General features: G+C 38.6%; 1 pseudogene; it reads left to right on the plus strand.

Annotated features, from left to right (window-relative positions):
* Positions 1–769: 769 nt before the first annotated feature.
* On the plus strand, positions 770–6,269 carry LOC139128035 (aqualysin-1-like; annotated as a pseudogene).
* Positions 6,270–16,649: the final 10,380 nt, after the last annotated feature.

The raw sequence follows: 16,649 nt of genomic DNA on the forward strand, positions 1-16,649 counted from the left end.
CACATAAATACATCAAATTGTATGATCTGTCACTGATAGGCTTGTCAAATCGAATTTGACAAATGTCTCGAAAAATGTATATAAGAATCTCTGTTTCACGGATTCTTCACTTGACTTCTTGCAGAGTTACAGGTGAGTAAAATTGTACAGATTTTACTGAATTCGGGAGTCTCTTTTGTTACCTTTCGTGGTCCGATACGAGAGCAAGCTTGAGAGATGTGTGCGTGTGCGGAGGGCAGACACTTCACCAATGGTGGTTGATGTAATGGACGTGTGTGAGACATCACAGTGTTACTCTACGCGAATGTTTTAGTAAAGATTGAGGCTATAACTTGTCGTTGCAGAGCTGTGACTGCTGTAGGTGTATACTAGCCAGCAGTCAAGACAGGTACACAATGCAGTCTGAACGATGTACTTTCAACATGCCATGCTATCCGCATTGCCTTACCTCCTTTCACCACCATGGTTTTGTCCAAACCTATTGTTATCAATGGTGATTGTGGACCTGTTACAGGGAATTAGGGGTGAAAGGGTTAAAGTTGCACACAAGTCATGTTACGACCCATCCCTTGTAGTTTGTGTTAATCGCTGAAAGGTTTAACATTTTCAGTATGCGATCAACCGTTTGATTTTGCAAAGGGACAGAATTTTCGCAATGATTGATTATCCTTTCTGTTTTGATGTTCGCCAAGTCAATGAAGTTATAGCGTCATTGTCTTAGGTATGATGATATTTGTAGTATTTTCTCAACTTCTTGTTTCTTCCGCAGACACCTGTTCAAGATGCGTCTTCTCCTCCTCGCCCTCTTCGTCGCCTCAGCGGCAGCTGTTGAGCTTGTACCGATCCTGTCTGCCCAGGAGTCTGTGCCGAACAGATACTTGATCAAAATCAAGGTTAGAGTGATTAATTTATTGACAGGCTTGCGTTCATTCCAAGGGAATACATACACAGTTCATTATGGATATGCTAGTGTGTTTAACCCTTTGAAAGAACAGTGTATTATTCCCACCAAAATTTTAGTGCAACATTTTCCCAATTTTTATGAGCTTTTCTGTAATTTATCTGATAATTTTAGACCAAATGAGCACAACATTTCGTTGGCCACAGTTTTTTATCAAAATTTTGGACAAAATCTGACAAAAATTGACCGAGGTAAATTTTATAAGGGTGACAAAATTGACTTTGGCGCTCAAAGGGGTTAAAAAGCCGTATAATCAACCACACGGTATTTCGCATTTCGAAATCTAATGAGTTAAATTTTGCCCAAATTTTCCTCAAGGTAACTTTAAACCATTTACTTTCGAAATCAAGAATACAAATCGGAGATCAGCCATTAAATAGTATACTAAAGAACCTTATTCCCTACATTTACCGACACATCAAATTTTAAATGGTCGTCGACTGTGAATAACACCTATGGGAATATAATATTAGTATTCTATATTAAGCCGATCGAAACCTTATTTTGAACCACAACGAGGCTCAAAATGACCCCTCCCACGCATTGGTAGACTCACATGTGCATTCTTCCTCAAGAACAGCAATATAAGCAAACAGAAAACGTGGCGAAAAGGAAGAGACAACTTGTTCAGCTATGTGTACTTCTTTTTTCGAAACGCTGGTATTACCAGCTTTGGTTAGCTGGTGTGCGTACATTTTCTGTCACAGTTACAGAATTGCTTGCATCTTGCGCTTTATTTGTCTCAGGATGGCTACACTGTTGCTGACTTGGTGAAACGTCTGCCGAAACAAGCCGAATTGAAGAGAACCTACGAGGCTGTTTTCAATGGTATTGCCGTGGAAGCTCCGAAGGACGTCATCCAAAGAGTATGTATGGAATCCTGTAGCACTAAAGCTTCGTCTCCCCTCCATTCCATTTTGATCATTCGAGGTTGTCGATTTTGGTATGCTCCGTATATGGCTGTGAGAACACGGGTGTCGGGTAGACTGTCCAGTGGCTTAAATTCCAGTACATGTCTAAATGATCACCGACTTATTTACATACATACCTGTTTGTAAGCACGATTTTTGGAAGTTTTGCAAACCAATCTGTGAAGTAACAAAATTCACAGAAGTAAACGCGTCCTGTATAAACTACGTTAAAGGTATATACAGTCACCTGTCATCTAAATATATGGTCAAAGGGGCGTTCCTTGGTATTCAAAATGCACATGTGAGGGCGCTGTTTTTGAAATGCGGCCACCCGCTTAAAATCAATGACTGGTTAGATTTCCTCTTTCCATGGTAACTGTGACAAAATTGGAACAGGTGACAGTAAACCATAACGGTGAGTCCGTCGATTTTCTCCGTAGGATATACTGTATACTTTAATGTCACATGGTTGATCTGCATAACATAAGGACTTTGCATGTGAATTAACGACCGTGCCCGCGATTTTATCTATTGTAAATTCGAATAATTGTTTTACAGTAAATTTATAAAAGTTGTGTTCGAGCATTTAAAACTTTATGTCAGGCGTCTACATTAACAATCAGCATATATAGTGACAATATTGACATCGTTTGGCTGGCTAATAAATTATGTTTGGCTGGCTAATGAATTCTTCAAACTATGCCCTCATGGTCATCACTTCCCGACAATTTTAATGATATCGGAAACTATCTTGTGACCTATACAAACGATTCTCACTTGCCATTATAACCTCACAAAAAAGTCTACACATGTCGGTTTTCAAATCGAGACGAAGCTTTTCACTGTGTTTTAAACAGATGAGAAACGTGGATATTATTGAGTATATTGAAGAAGATTCCATTATGAGAGCCGCATGTGAGTGGGGTTGTGATCGTTCAAACCAGAGGGCTCTTCCACTCGACAACAACTGCAATTATTACGGTAAGCACGATAAATGACTCATTTACCCTGTAACTTCCAGCAATGGTGACGGGAACGACGGCGCTGTTAGTTACCAGTAATCGTAGTAACAGTGCAGATGTCTTTGGGTGAATAAGATAAATGTTGTCGTCCAGATATTTTATTTATTACTGAACTTAAAAGCTATGGAATATTACTGAAGTGTAATAGTGGTTTTATCAACATTCTTGTGTAGGGAAAAGTAGGGTATCCCTCAGTGCAAACCTGTCAAATGGCCTTAATTAAGACAAATGTTATAGAGTTTTACCATCTAAGTGACGTAGTATTTGGATTGGGACTGATCGTTGCTTTGCTCTTCTAAACAAATCACAGGTAACGGTGCAGGAGCACGAGTGTATGTTGCTGACACCGGTATCCGTCATAGCCACGTCGAATTCGGAGCCGTGCCGACTACTTCTGGGATTTCGACCCTGCTAATAGAGTGAGTATTGAATCATTTTACAACAACCCTAATAATCTCTGCTTTCCTTTATGATCGAGGAGGGTACTGAAAATTGACTATCGTACATAAATTTTCCCATTCAGTGAACTTGAGGAAATCCTCCTTTGATCCATTTCTTACGATTTAATAGGAAGGAAATGACTCCAGAAAGTTAATAAAGAGAACAGTTTCCATGGAAGTAAAATTTGACAATCTTGTCAATGGTTTATTTCTCTTACTCAACATATCAACGACTGGTCTGGTATTTGAAATTACATAATTCTATTTTGAATAGCCCAGCTTTGGTGCGGACTCAAAGTCATTGGCAGGGCCACCAAAAATGTGTATCGCGTGTTTGAAAACCAGTCAGTTTATTTAAGGTAACTGTGTTTGAACAATGTGACTTCATGACGTACAAAACAACATTTGCTCTACAGGTTACAAAACAAACACACACAAGCGAACGATCAGTAAAATTTTGGACAAAAATGAATTTCCCAGTATCTGTTCCCGAGGTGCGCTGCACCCAGTAGGTTACGAAATCAAACGAATCATTCCTAACATACAACTTTTCACCTTGGAATGGTTGGTTTGTGAAATACATATCGAATGAAATGTTACCGGGAAGGTTTGTAACTCATGCCAATGACAAACGCAACAAAATTGCAAATTTCTTTTATACATTAGGGTGAAGATTGCCATGGTCACGGAACTCATTGTGCAGGTACAGCTGCCGGTGAAGATGTCGGTATTGCCAATGGTGCATTAGTCTACTCAGTGCGTGTCCTCAACTGCATCGGCCTTGGTCTAACCTCCAACATCGTCGGAGGTATGTCCATAAAATTTTGGTAAATGCCCTGGACAAGTTGCTAGACTAGCGAGCATTAACTGTGTCCTCGTAAATGTAACCTGAGGTCTTAGAAGGGCAACAGTCTGAAAAAGAATTATATATATATATATATATATATATATATATATATATATATATATATATATATATATATATATATATATATATATATATGTGTGTGTGTGTGTGTGTGTGTGTGTGGTGTCGATTTTGAGTTTATTTGTTCTACCGTTCGAAATTCAGTATGTCAGACGGTAATATATAAAAGTACAGTCTCTAACAGATGTTAATTTTACGAAAATCAATTACATTATATACTGTATATGTAAATTGTTCAATAACATTATATATTGTGTATGTAAATTGTTAAAAGACGTGTCATTGATTTGGCAATTGCCTACTTTTTGAATTTTAGGTATTAATGCAATCGCTGAAGGTGGTACACGACCAGGTATCGTTTCCATGTCTCTCGGCGGTGGCGCCAGCCAAGCTATGGACGATGCAACTCGTGGTGTTATTGCTGCTGGATATCCAACTGCAGTCGCTGCCGGTAATGACAACCGAGACGCCTGCCTCGGATCCCCTGCAAGAGTTGCTGAGGCAAGTCACTCACCTTAATTTGCCTTACAATGTGCATAACATTACATGAAAGCGAGGAATGGGTCCAAAGGGTGCACTATGGCGCTGATAGTCATGGCGCCGAAAGCTAAGATTCGTGCGTTATTCATAGGGATTGCTGCATATTTCGCTTTGCTTCGAATTATTCAGTAAAATCACTTTGTGTTGTGTGTGTGAACGTGTTAACCTGCTAAGATTATATATCTTTCTCTCAATTACCTAGGCCGAGACTGTTGGATCAACCACTAGCACCGATGCCAGATCTGGATTCTCCAACTTTGGCACATGCCTCGATCTCTTTGCCCCTGGTTCAAATGTTAGGAGTGCATACCACACTAGCGACTCAGCATACACCACTATGAGCGGTACCTCCATGGCCTGCCCTCACGTCGCAGGTCAGTGATAAATTTTACAAATTAAGCTTTCGTTTCCTTTGTATTAAAGAGGCAGATTTGTATGTCGCAGTTCAATATTCTGTACAACCAGTTGCAGAGAATTATGGTCTCGATTTAGATGTATCTTTCGTTTAGAAACCTAAGTGTTTGTTTAACAGCACCAGTAATATCCTCGTCATTAACGCTACTCATTAATTAGTCACTAACTGATGGAAACACAGACTTATACATAGTTTTTGTTTCTCTATCACCTTTCCGCTTGTTTTCATAATTTCCCGTCTCTTTTCAAAATTAGCTACATGACAATACATTTCTTAGCTTGATACAAGTTTAACGTGTTGTACTCTAATCTACTGAGTCTTTCATACCCTATGAATGGCACTGCAGTGGACTCATCAGTTACTTGGCGTTTACGATGGTATGCACCTCGAAAGTGAAAGACTTAAACTTTTGCTCAAACTTTCCTCAATGAAACTTTCAATCATTCTCTTACTAAATCATGAATAAAAATCGGGGGTCACGGTACAAATTTTGGTATTAGACAAACAAATAACCCGACATTTACCGATATTTGAAATTCAAAACGGCTGTCATCACAGTGTTAACTCTATGGAGAAAAAATAAAATTTTCGATTTTCGAAAAAACTAAGCCGGTGAAAAGTTTTTTTAACACCAAGAGTTTTAGAATGAACTCCACAAGTTGAAGATCAGAAAAAAAATTTAAGAGTTTTAGATTCCAAATATCTGCCCCCCCCCCGGCTTGTTCTTCCTTAATGAACCTTATTGTCTACCAGGCGTACAAGAATGGTAATTAGTTTGACCCAAGGAATGATTGATCATAATGGTGCCTTGCCTTACACTAAATGGATAGAAGATGCACAGATAGTAATATACAACTGACAATTTACAATTTTTTACATCTCTAATACTTGCTATAGGTGTTATGACACTGCATGTCGCTTCTAGTCGATGCAGCAGTGGACCTAGTTGTAAGACATTACTTGCAGCTGAGTCAACAAAAGGAGCAGTCAGCAACCCAGGAAATGGATCTCCTAACAGACTTCTCTACAGTGATTAATCAACGTAAGTTACTTGTTTATTTCAGGCACAAAATTATATGAATGAATCTGATTCTTCAGGCAATATCTTAATAATACCATTTATTTGAATATTGTTGTTGTTATGTTTCTCTTGCTGTATTTAACTCCAATTGAAATATAATAGTTGTATGCTATATTAACTACAAAACTACTGGTATTATTTGAAGATACGCATCCTTATACAGTTATTTAGATGATATATGTATGTATGTATGTATGTATGTATGTATGTATGTATATATATATTATATATATATATATATATATATATATATATATATATATATATATATATATATATATATATATATATATGTATCCAGTCAAGTATGTAACATGTTGATATATATATTCAATAAATTACATAATTGACCGGAAATAATAATAATGTATGTTATGTGTTACATATTTTTGTGCTATTTCATATTATAGATGCCATTGGATTCGTTGAAAGTGATATCAACTTGCTGACCAGAATCATGAGAGATAATTATTAGGATTGCGCGTGACCAAAATCGATACATTTTGTCTTGGTACTATTCAACCGTGACTAAATAAATACTTCAGAAAACTAAACTCTTTGTTTATGTTTCATTTATTTAAAAACGCTGCCAAGTTCTGCGAATATTAGTGAGGTTTGCGGCAACGTTCATTTTTTGGTAGACTTGGTTCAAGTCTGTGATTTGTGAATGTTTGAGTGGAGTGAATGCAATGATTTGTATTTTTCTCTCATGTGAAACGCGCGTGTGAGTGGAGTGGACGCTATGAGTGGGGTGAACGCTATACAGGGGAGTTTCACCCGGTGAATCCGGCAGAAACTAACTCACTACACTGGGCAGACTCAAAGGTAATGCATTCAATGGCTGGGAAAACCTCGCATGGGCTTCTAAATTCCGAATATGTTTGTACGAAATAGGAGAGACACAAGAGAAACAATTTTAAATGATTTTTTTTTAATTCACCGACTTGAACCAAGTCTAATGTTTTGGAAAAATCTCAAGGAAATCACAAATTATGACTTTTGAATGAATAAGGTTCTGAATGGGAGGTTGACGAGAATCAACATGACATTTATTATTATCCTTTATTCAATATAGAGGTATGAGGCTTTAAAGGTACACGGTCACCGTTAATTTGCACATTCCATATATGGTAAAGGGGCGGGGCTTAGCGTACGTACTGTAGACTGATTGTTGTCGATTGTTGAGGACGCCACTTTCTTCACCGCGAAGTTTTAACGTCTTTGTCGATACCATGGACCATGGACGTAACCAACAGTTGGCAATAGCCCTATTTAGTGCAATTGAATCCGGTACGATCGAAGTTAATGAAGGGGTAACGAGGTGTGACCCAACTGTCGCAGAAACCCAGTCTACTTGTAGCTGCAAGGGAGCTGTCGGTCCTCCATATTTGATACGTCAAAGGTCATGCAGACGACTCTGCTAAGTATGCCATGGCTTGTCGTGTGGGCCGCTCTTTTAAAAAAGCGGCCACCCGCGTAAAATCTCTGATTGGCAGGTGATCGAATACCTTAAGTTTAATCACTGAGGGTTGATCATAAAATAATAACGCATTGTCTGGATTATAAAGTTGATTCACGTTCGTGCATCATTCCTGATCGAGTTCTTTACAGAATGTTTAAGGGCTTTTTTTTCTATACAGAATGTTAAAGGCACTTTAATTTTAGTACAAAGAAATACAATGCGCAGCTTGTACAGCACCACAGCATTCTCCCTGCAGACGCAGCAAATTACAAACATGCCATACAGGATACTGAGAGTTTCACAGACAGTGTCGGTCTTTGGGACTCACTCCTAATGTGAGTGAATTTATCTACCAGTTTGCGAAGTTGCAAATATTTGTAGGCGAAAACGGGAGAACGGGAGGAAACACTACTCTGTTGGCGAAATGTTCGTGTATTGGTTTACCTGGGATTTCTAGATGCTCGGTTCAGAAGGGAGGAATAGTGTGTTCTGCGACAGAGGCTGTAAATCAATAGTGAACTAATATATACTGGCATGGCTTCCAAATAAGATCATGAGGGTGCCATGGCTTTGGTTAAGGACAGTGGACACCGACGAAACAGGAGGGGTTTGAGTCTGTTCAAACTGACAGAGTAATAACGACTGATGCTGGCACGTCACAAACCATGTACAACCTAACACTAATGACGGTGATAAAAGTAAAACAGGCGTATTGCATCGTGCATTCAACCAGGAGAAATCACTGAAAGAAGCTGTTGTTGGGAAGGCAGACGTGTCAGAGTATTTCTGTAGTTCTAGCAAGAAAAAAACAAACAAACAAACGCTGGTGAATAATCTTTGGAGCTGAATGAAGTCAGCGAATAGCATCGCAAGTCCAGAAGAGATTATTTTAAAGGGTGCCCTGCAAAAATCGATAAGTTAATGATTTTGGAATTGGTGAAAACCAGAGAACGTGAGACTATACCAGGCGGGTGGTACACCTCAGGGAGTAAGCAGTGCTATCCTTTAAAATGTATGCAGGTAATGCTGCAAGCGAGTACAGCGTGCGAGGAACGAATGACACCGGCGAACGAGGGAGGCAGAACGCTAGAGGGGTGTCCCCTCTCTGAGGCGAAAATTGACATATACAATTGACCATGTTCCGAACCGCGCGTGACATTCCGAGATATCGCGAGAATATGTGGTTCGCAGTGGACGCGTTCTCGCAACACAGGACAAACTGCGTAAAACAGGACAAGTCGCTAATTACGTTAAACACTGCATAAAATATATGAAGTTGCAACCTTTGCTCAGTTCTGCACTTTTTCTAGTTCCATACAAAGTTTGACTTGTATTACTAAGCTGGAAACCTGTTTCTAAGGGCATGTATTAAAGTCTCGCGAGATCTCGAAATCAGCGGAAAATCGTCTATTGAAAACGGAGTTTTGTGGTGACACCAGAGTGTAAATTTTACTGTCAGAGACTCAGAGGGAAGTTCTGCTCTGGCAATGAGAATCCACTAAGTACCTTAAGGCAGATAGATACCTTTCAGACACTTTCAGATTTTTATTTTCTTCTTAATTGAAGGAAGTCCCAAACCCCAATAAAGTATATATTTTCTGAAAGCCCTGATAAAGACAAATCCGACGAAGCACAGTGCACAGCCATTAGTTGCATAAGAGTCACGTGACAAGCGTTTTGCTAAACCCCTTCAAAAAATCGGTTTCTCCTCCCTTTAGCGTACACGCTGCACGATTTCCGGTTGAAATTTGTTCATTGATAAGCCTTGACAATATTCTTCAAATCCGTGTCTGTGATTTTTTCTCGGCGTCTCCAATCAAATTATATGGCGTGACAATTACATTTCCTCGAAAAGCACCTCGAAAAGCACTGCAACGTGACGTAGATTTAATACTATCGGACTAATTGTTTATTGTTCACAAGTTGTGAGAAGTAATCTAATAAATGACGAAAAAGACGCCAGGCACCGAGGAGAGGTCGACGTATTTTTTCGCGCACAATTTCGGGAAATACAAGTTCGGAGAGGGGGAGACGTCAAAGCGGCGAGTTCAACCTCCTACCAAAACCATATCTATGGGTATTTTCGAGATATGAGCTTACTTGTATAATTAGGGTTATCATACGAAGTTTGGAGGGTACCGACTGATGTTTCTGTATTTGGACGAGTAGCGCAGCAACTTTATTGTGCCTTCAACAAACAGCTCATTATAAATCTCCATTAACATGTATATTTAAATTATGCAGCGATAACTGTCATAGCGACACGACCTAACTTTTCAGCCATTTAATTTCCAGGCTGAAGACTGGAAAAAATTTTGTCTTACCAGAGGTGTCATTTATTCATGCATGTAAATCTCTACGCACCTTCGCATCAAAGGAAAGCTTGTGACCCACTTTTTTGAAGGGTCACATCTCCGCACAACTTTAATTTGTAGCAAACAGTCTGAACTTAACGGTGCCGTTAAAAGAACGAGTTAGTAACTACTCTCCGATTTTTCTGGCTTTTTAAGTGTGTTGAGCCAGACAACGATCACTGACCGTGGCCTTGTCTGTAGAGGCAGGATGAAAGCTATTTTGTTGTGTGGCTTATCTGTCTGTTTTTGGCTCGTAAAATGTATTCGCCGACATTTCACATTTGGTCAAACAACAATTTGATCGCGGGTCTCCGAGAGTTACGAACGCAACTTGTTCTGAAAGTTTAATCCGAGTCCGTGACCACGGGGATATTAACAGAATGCGTTATTCTTAAAAAACCACAACGTTAATTTTTACAAATAATGAAATACAGGTTGTGTTCTTCGGTTTAACACTAAAATATCGCCTTCTTTGACATGTTGAAACCAGAAAGGCATATATATATAAATTATATATATATATATATATATATATATATATATATATATATATATATATATATATATATATATATATAATGAGGTTAACACTATGGCCGTCTAGATAGCCGCTTCCTGGCTTGGTCTGCAGCTCCTCCTTTATTTGACAAGCACAGAAATTTGAGGTGTTGTACCAAGCCCAGGGTCATTTTGACTGCCTGAAAGAACTTCAAACAGATTGCAGCTGCAAGTTCGAAAGTCTCGTCCTTGTTCTGGTCTTACGGGTGACAATGAAGTAAGCCTATAGCGAAATTGAGTTATATTTTTGATGAAATCCAGTGTCAACTCCGGACGTTATAGATGGTGTCTCGGGGAGGGGGGGGGGGTTCTGAAAGATTTGAAACAGAATTGAATATAAAACGGATGGAGTGCGACCGTGCGATGCTAGATGAACCAAGTCGTCACCTGTCTCGCAGTTTCAAGTACAGGCCGTCATTTAATTAAAAAAACACAATCACAAATTTTACATTAAAGGCACAATATTTCTTGCAATGAAACGTTTTTCTGATGATCGCATGTAGCTGCCTGTGTACATATAATTTAATACAGTTTACATTTATATCACTCCGTTGTCCTTCTTACCCTTCAATTTATATGGCAAGTGACGTTCCAAGACTTTGAGGTGGAATGAGGTAGTGTGATATCTATATACAGTGTGATTAAAATGTGCATGTCACAAAATCCATGTCCTTAGTGCCGTTGAAACAACTCTTTATAATTTGAATGAATATCCTGGAATTCTTTACAAAATATTTATGTGGATTAGCGAGAGCTTTATGAAGTGTACTGCTCTGAACCAATCATTTGTTTCGTCTTTACAAAAACAATGTTGCGGTATTCAGCTTTTCTTGGGAACGATAAAACCAAGTGAGTGTCGCCATCGGCCACTGTTTCTTCAAGTTGTTTTAAAGAGCGGTGTTCGAGCATTCATGTCTCAAAGGGGTGCAACGTGACGGCAGATTGTAAAAGGGTGCATATGTCTTAGGCGTAAGACGGATTCCGTAATAAGCAAAAAAGACTGCTGTCAGCGCCAGTAAAAACACAGGGAGCTTTCCTAAAAAAACTTTTTTCTCAACTTTGCGTAAAACACGATTGGAACTAATTTGGGAGAATGTGATATTTTCGCAATGTTGGTTTAATTAGCGACTTTAAGCTCACCTACTTTACTTTTCTTTTTTGCAATTCACTTGTCTTTTTTTTTCATCGGTATAATTTGTAATATTGCAACTTTCAGCAATACATGTAGGGCACCGAACAATTTCGATAAATTTGAACAATTATTCTCCCATTTTAGTTCCTATCGTGTTTTAAGAGAATTTCAAGTACATCGTACCAAATTAAGAACAAAAATCAGCCGTCACTGTACAAATTATAGTACTTGAGAAACAAATTATTCAACACTAACCGATATTTGAAATTAAAAATGGCCGTCACCACTTATGTCTTTAAAGATTGGTTTTTGGAACACTGAAGGCACTCAAAACTTACCATGCTCTAAGAGCTACAAAATGAGCCACCAAAATGTATCGTAAAAGTTTGAGTGTCTGAATGTCTTTCTCCTAGGCCCATTCTACCTAAACATTGACACCCTTTATTTTCTAGCAATGAAGTGTAGTACCTCAAAAGTTCTCGAAAGGAGCCAGCAGCCAAAAGGCGAAAAGTACGAAAGAGTTTTAGACAACCTTAAGAGTCATAGACCACAACTGCGTGATTTTGAATATAATTCCTTGGTCCAGTAAATGAAATATTGCAGTGCAAAAAAATTCTCTTAGAACACCACTAAGCTTACTATTGTAATAAAAGGTTACAGCATAAACGCTGTCTTCGCCCTTGAACGTGAGTGAATTGCTCAAGAAGTGTCTAATAAATTAGTTCAAATTCAATGTTACTTTCCTTAATCTAAAGATAGTTTCCCTAAATGTAAATAGTAAATTGTTTGATTAAGCAATAACCCACGCCGCAGGAGGGTATACAACTCTGCGCCCGAGACCGAGCATTTTTATTTTGGGATTACGTACACAGTATCCTACGATAAATACGCATATTACGTTCATCAACATTGCATTTTATTCGCATGAAACGCGATCATAATACTTGTTAAAAATACCTGCTGCAGACACAGAAAACAGGTCAAGAGTTAAAATCAAAAGAAAAAGTAACATTTTTTTTCGTAAATTTACATATGAACAATAGTCCTGGTTTTTTAGCATACTAAAAATAGATTTTTCTCATTCTGTACCGCTTACGCGTATATACGGTATACTTCGACCGTTGCGACATTCAGAGGTGGTACAGTGAAGTTACAGGATGTATTTTTGATGGATAATTCGGACGTTAATTGTACCAGAAAACATGCAGTTTTGAAATAATCCAGACGTGCGATGACTGCAACTGTGATGAACAGTTGTGCAGAGTGTGTTGCCCGATGCAGCGAGAGCTGGACGCTGACACTGCTCGTTGCATTTGATGTCAAATTTTGTCGCAGTCGCCAGGAGTCATTCCATTGTTATTTTGAACTTCTTGGTCTACATCGTTAGGAGACCCTGGTCTGTTGCAGCCAAAACTTTGGTAAAGAATATCTGACATACCGTTACTGTGAGGAAGTGTCAATTTATTAGTGTGTGAACGAATACTAGCTTCATTTTAGAGAGCGGTAGGATATATCGCGTCTCGACTCCTAAAAGTCCACGGTACGCTGTCGCCTCAATATTTATCATCTACATCACACTCAAATGTGCTGCTTCAGAGATGTATTCTATCATCGATCGCAACTTATTTTCACCAAGACGTGAGTTACAGACCCACACTTTATCTGTCTATCAAAATTCGGTCTTCTTTCTTTGAAACAAAGCAGACCGTTTCGGTTTTTCTCGAGGGTCTATGGTGTAGATCCGATGGGTACGTTCAAATGCAGCGAGTGGGAAATTTTCGAAAATGCTGGTTTAGGGGCCCGTTTTACCACCGCTATCAGTGCTAAAACAATATTTTAGAATGGGTGGAATGACCTCTCGTCCAATCAGAATGGCGCATGGTAGCATGATATAATATAATGTCAATTTTCGCGCCCCTGACCACTGCACTGTCACTGTGCAATGTCTGCTTTGGTTAACCTGGTAAAATGACGCCAACGTCGACGAACATGTTTGGATTCGTCCAACAATCCACGACGTGCTGTCTTGCGAGCAGACGCCATAGAAAATTCGCTTTGACGGAAAGTGACCCTTCAAATAAAATAAAACTCACGGGGATGACGGTGCAAATTTTGGTACTAGAGAAACAAATCACCAAAAGATTTAACGATATTTGAAATTCAAAATGGCCGCCATCCTTGTGTACCCTACAGAGAAAAATAAAATTTTCGATTTTCTGAAAACTAAGACAGTGAAAAGTTTTCTATACCAAGAGCTGTAAAACTGAACCCGACAAATAGTATATCAGAAAATAATTGTAAAGTTTGAGAGTCCGAATATCTGTCCCAGAGGGCGCACTCTACCTTAAATTGTACGATGAGGTATTATCTGTTAAACCAGACAGTCTAGTCGAATTACACATCACAGCGTCGCATATAAGTTGCATCCCTCAATGCACCCTATCACCCTACTTGCACAAACGTACGGTGCCTGTATTTTATTTTTTTGTAAAAGCAATATAGAACATTGACCTCAAACAGCAATTATATCATACCGGTATATTGATGGGGCAAATACAGCGATCGGATTGGTCGAGACAAGAAAATCACTTTCATATGTTCGCGATATACGAAGGTTAGCACACGTGAGAGCTCTCAGCAAGATCAAAAATCCTTTTTTGACATTTAACGCCAGATTTCCAATATGCTGTTATGATATATAACAGCAGTAAACCACCTCGGTAACGGATGTACCACTCGGTTTTGACCTATATATCCACTCGCTATCGCTCGTGCATGTAGTGTACTTGTAAAAATCTTGTGGTACACGTCGAAAAGTATTTTTCATTGCTTAATTATATCACATCAGTATATTGATGGCGCAATTGCAGCGATCTGATCGGGCGAGACGTGAACAGAACCGTGGTATTTTGGCGATATACCGCGGTTGCCACTCGCGCGAGGTTTCCGAAATAGCGAAAATCATTTTCTGACGTTCCTTGCCAGAACTTCAATATACTATCATGATATGATAAAAATAAGTCACATCCAGCGACGGTGCACGAGATTCTGACCAGTTCAGGACATATATGCACTCGCTATCGCTAGTGCATATATGTCGTGAACTGGTCAGAATCTCGTGGTATACCAACGCTGGGTGTATGTGTGCTTTATTGCTTCGTAATTCAAATTACCTCATGAACGTGGGTTGAGATGCATGGTTTCTTGAAGTTTGATTCCGGGAAACGAGTCCTGTCTTAAATGACACGGATAAGGCTGCATTCACAAATATTGGTGAGGGGGCTGCGGAATAGACGATGTTCCGCTGATTGCGAGATCTCTTAGTAATACAAGTCAAACTTTGTATGGAACTAGAAAAAGTGCAGAACTGAGCAAAGATTGCAACTTAATATATTTTATGCAGTGTTTAACGTAATTAGCAACTTGTCCTGTTTTACGCAGTTTGTCCTGTGTTGCGAGAACACGTCCACTGCGAACCACATATTCTCGCGATATCTCGGAATGTCTCGCGCGGTTCGGAACATGGTCTATTACGGGGGACTTGAAAGATTGTAGAGGGGTAACTTGAAAGTTTTGCTCAGGGTACAAGGGGGCACCTGCAAATATTTTGGTTTCCTGTTATTTTTTACTTTTTCAGATTTCATATTTTGTAAGGTAAAATGAATAATATTTTATGTCATGCAAAATCTCTAACCATTTTGCCGCATTTCATGACCTTTATTTGAAAAAAAAATCCAGAAATGTATGGAATGCCATTAAATTTTCATAAAAATACAACATCAAGAAGATTTATAACGGGACAGAAGCTGCTACTTTTGATAATTTTTAAAATATTTTTATAGATGCAATGTTTCAAATGCAGTTTCTCCTGTCTCCCTATAGCATGCTGAAACACACAATATTTAGTTAACCGACAAAGCCTGTATATGTAAACACTATTAGTGATAATTGAATAAGAGTCCAGACTGATAGTCATTTGTCAATGACTCAAATCCGCAGTATACATACACAAGCCGTGTTGTCAGGCTGAGTTTCAACATGCTGTAGGGAGTAAAACAAGAACTGAGTTGTATAAACTGAACTGAAATATCGTCAAAATTTTTGAAAGTTAATACAGCCACTGCCCTGCTACTGCTTATGGGCAGTGTCACTGTCACTGCACACCAGCAGTGACAGTGATAGCTCTGACTATGATGTAGCTTAAGAAGAGCTTGGGTCAAATGATGCCCTCTTGCGACAGTGAAACATACTTGTACACAAGATCAGGTTGAAGATCAAAACATGGAAGACCAGGAGACTTGAGAATTATCAAAATACAATGAACAGGATTGGAACTAATTTGGGATAATTGTATGGTACAGTAATATCGATTTAATCTTCAAATGCAATCTTATCTCCTTTTCTTTTTACATTACACACTTGTTTTATGATTAATTTGCAATGTTACAACATTTAGCTATACGGCACCTAACACTTTTGAGAAATTTAGAAAAATATAAAAATCCAATTGTCCCAAATTAGGTCCAATCGTGTTAATGGTCAAAAAAGGTATATCACAAGAAAATGTTGACTATGATACACAAAAGGGATTGCATCTCCTTGTATGCAAAGGTACAGCTTACTTTATTCTTATATGGATAGTACTTGTATTGTCATTTTAACAATGAATACGTTGTCCATACAGTGGAACACAGATGTAAAATGATCATTAGGTATGTTAAACTTGGTGTTTTTAACATTGTACTGTGAATCTGATTCAACATGACTTTTTGTAGTAAACTTTTTTAATCATGCTGAAATGTTTTAAAGTTATTTTCACAGAAAAGGTGGTATATTACCATGCCC

Source organism: Ptychodera flava, unplaced genomic scaffold, assembly GCF_041260155.1.
Source record: "Ptychodera flava strain L36383 unplaced genomic scaffold, AS_Pfla_20210202 Scaffold_41__1_contigs__length_1339820_pilon, whole genome shotgun sequence".
Lineage (NCBI taxonomy): Eukaryota > Metazoa > Hemichordata > Enteropneusta > Ptychoderidae > Ptychodera > Ptychodera flava.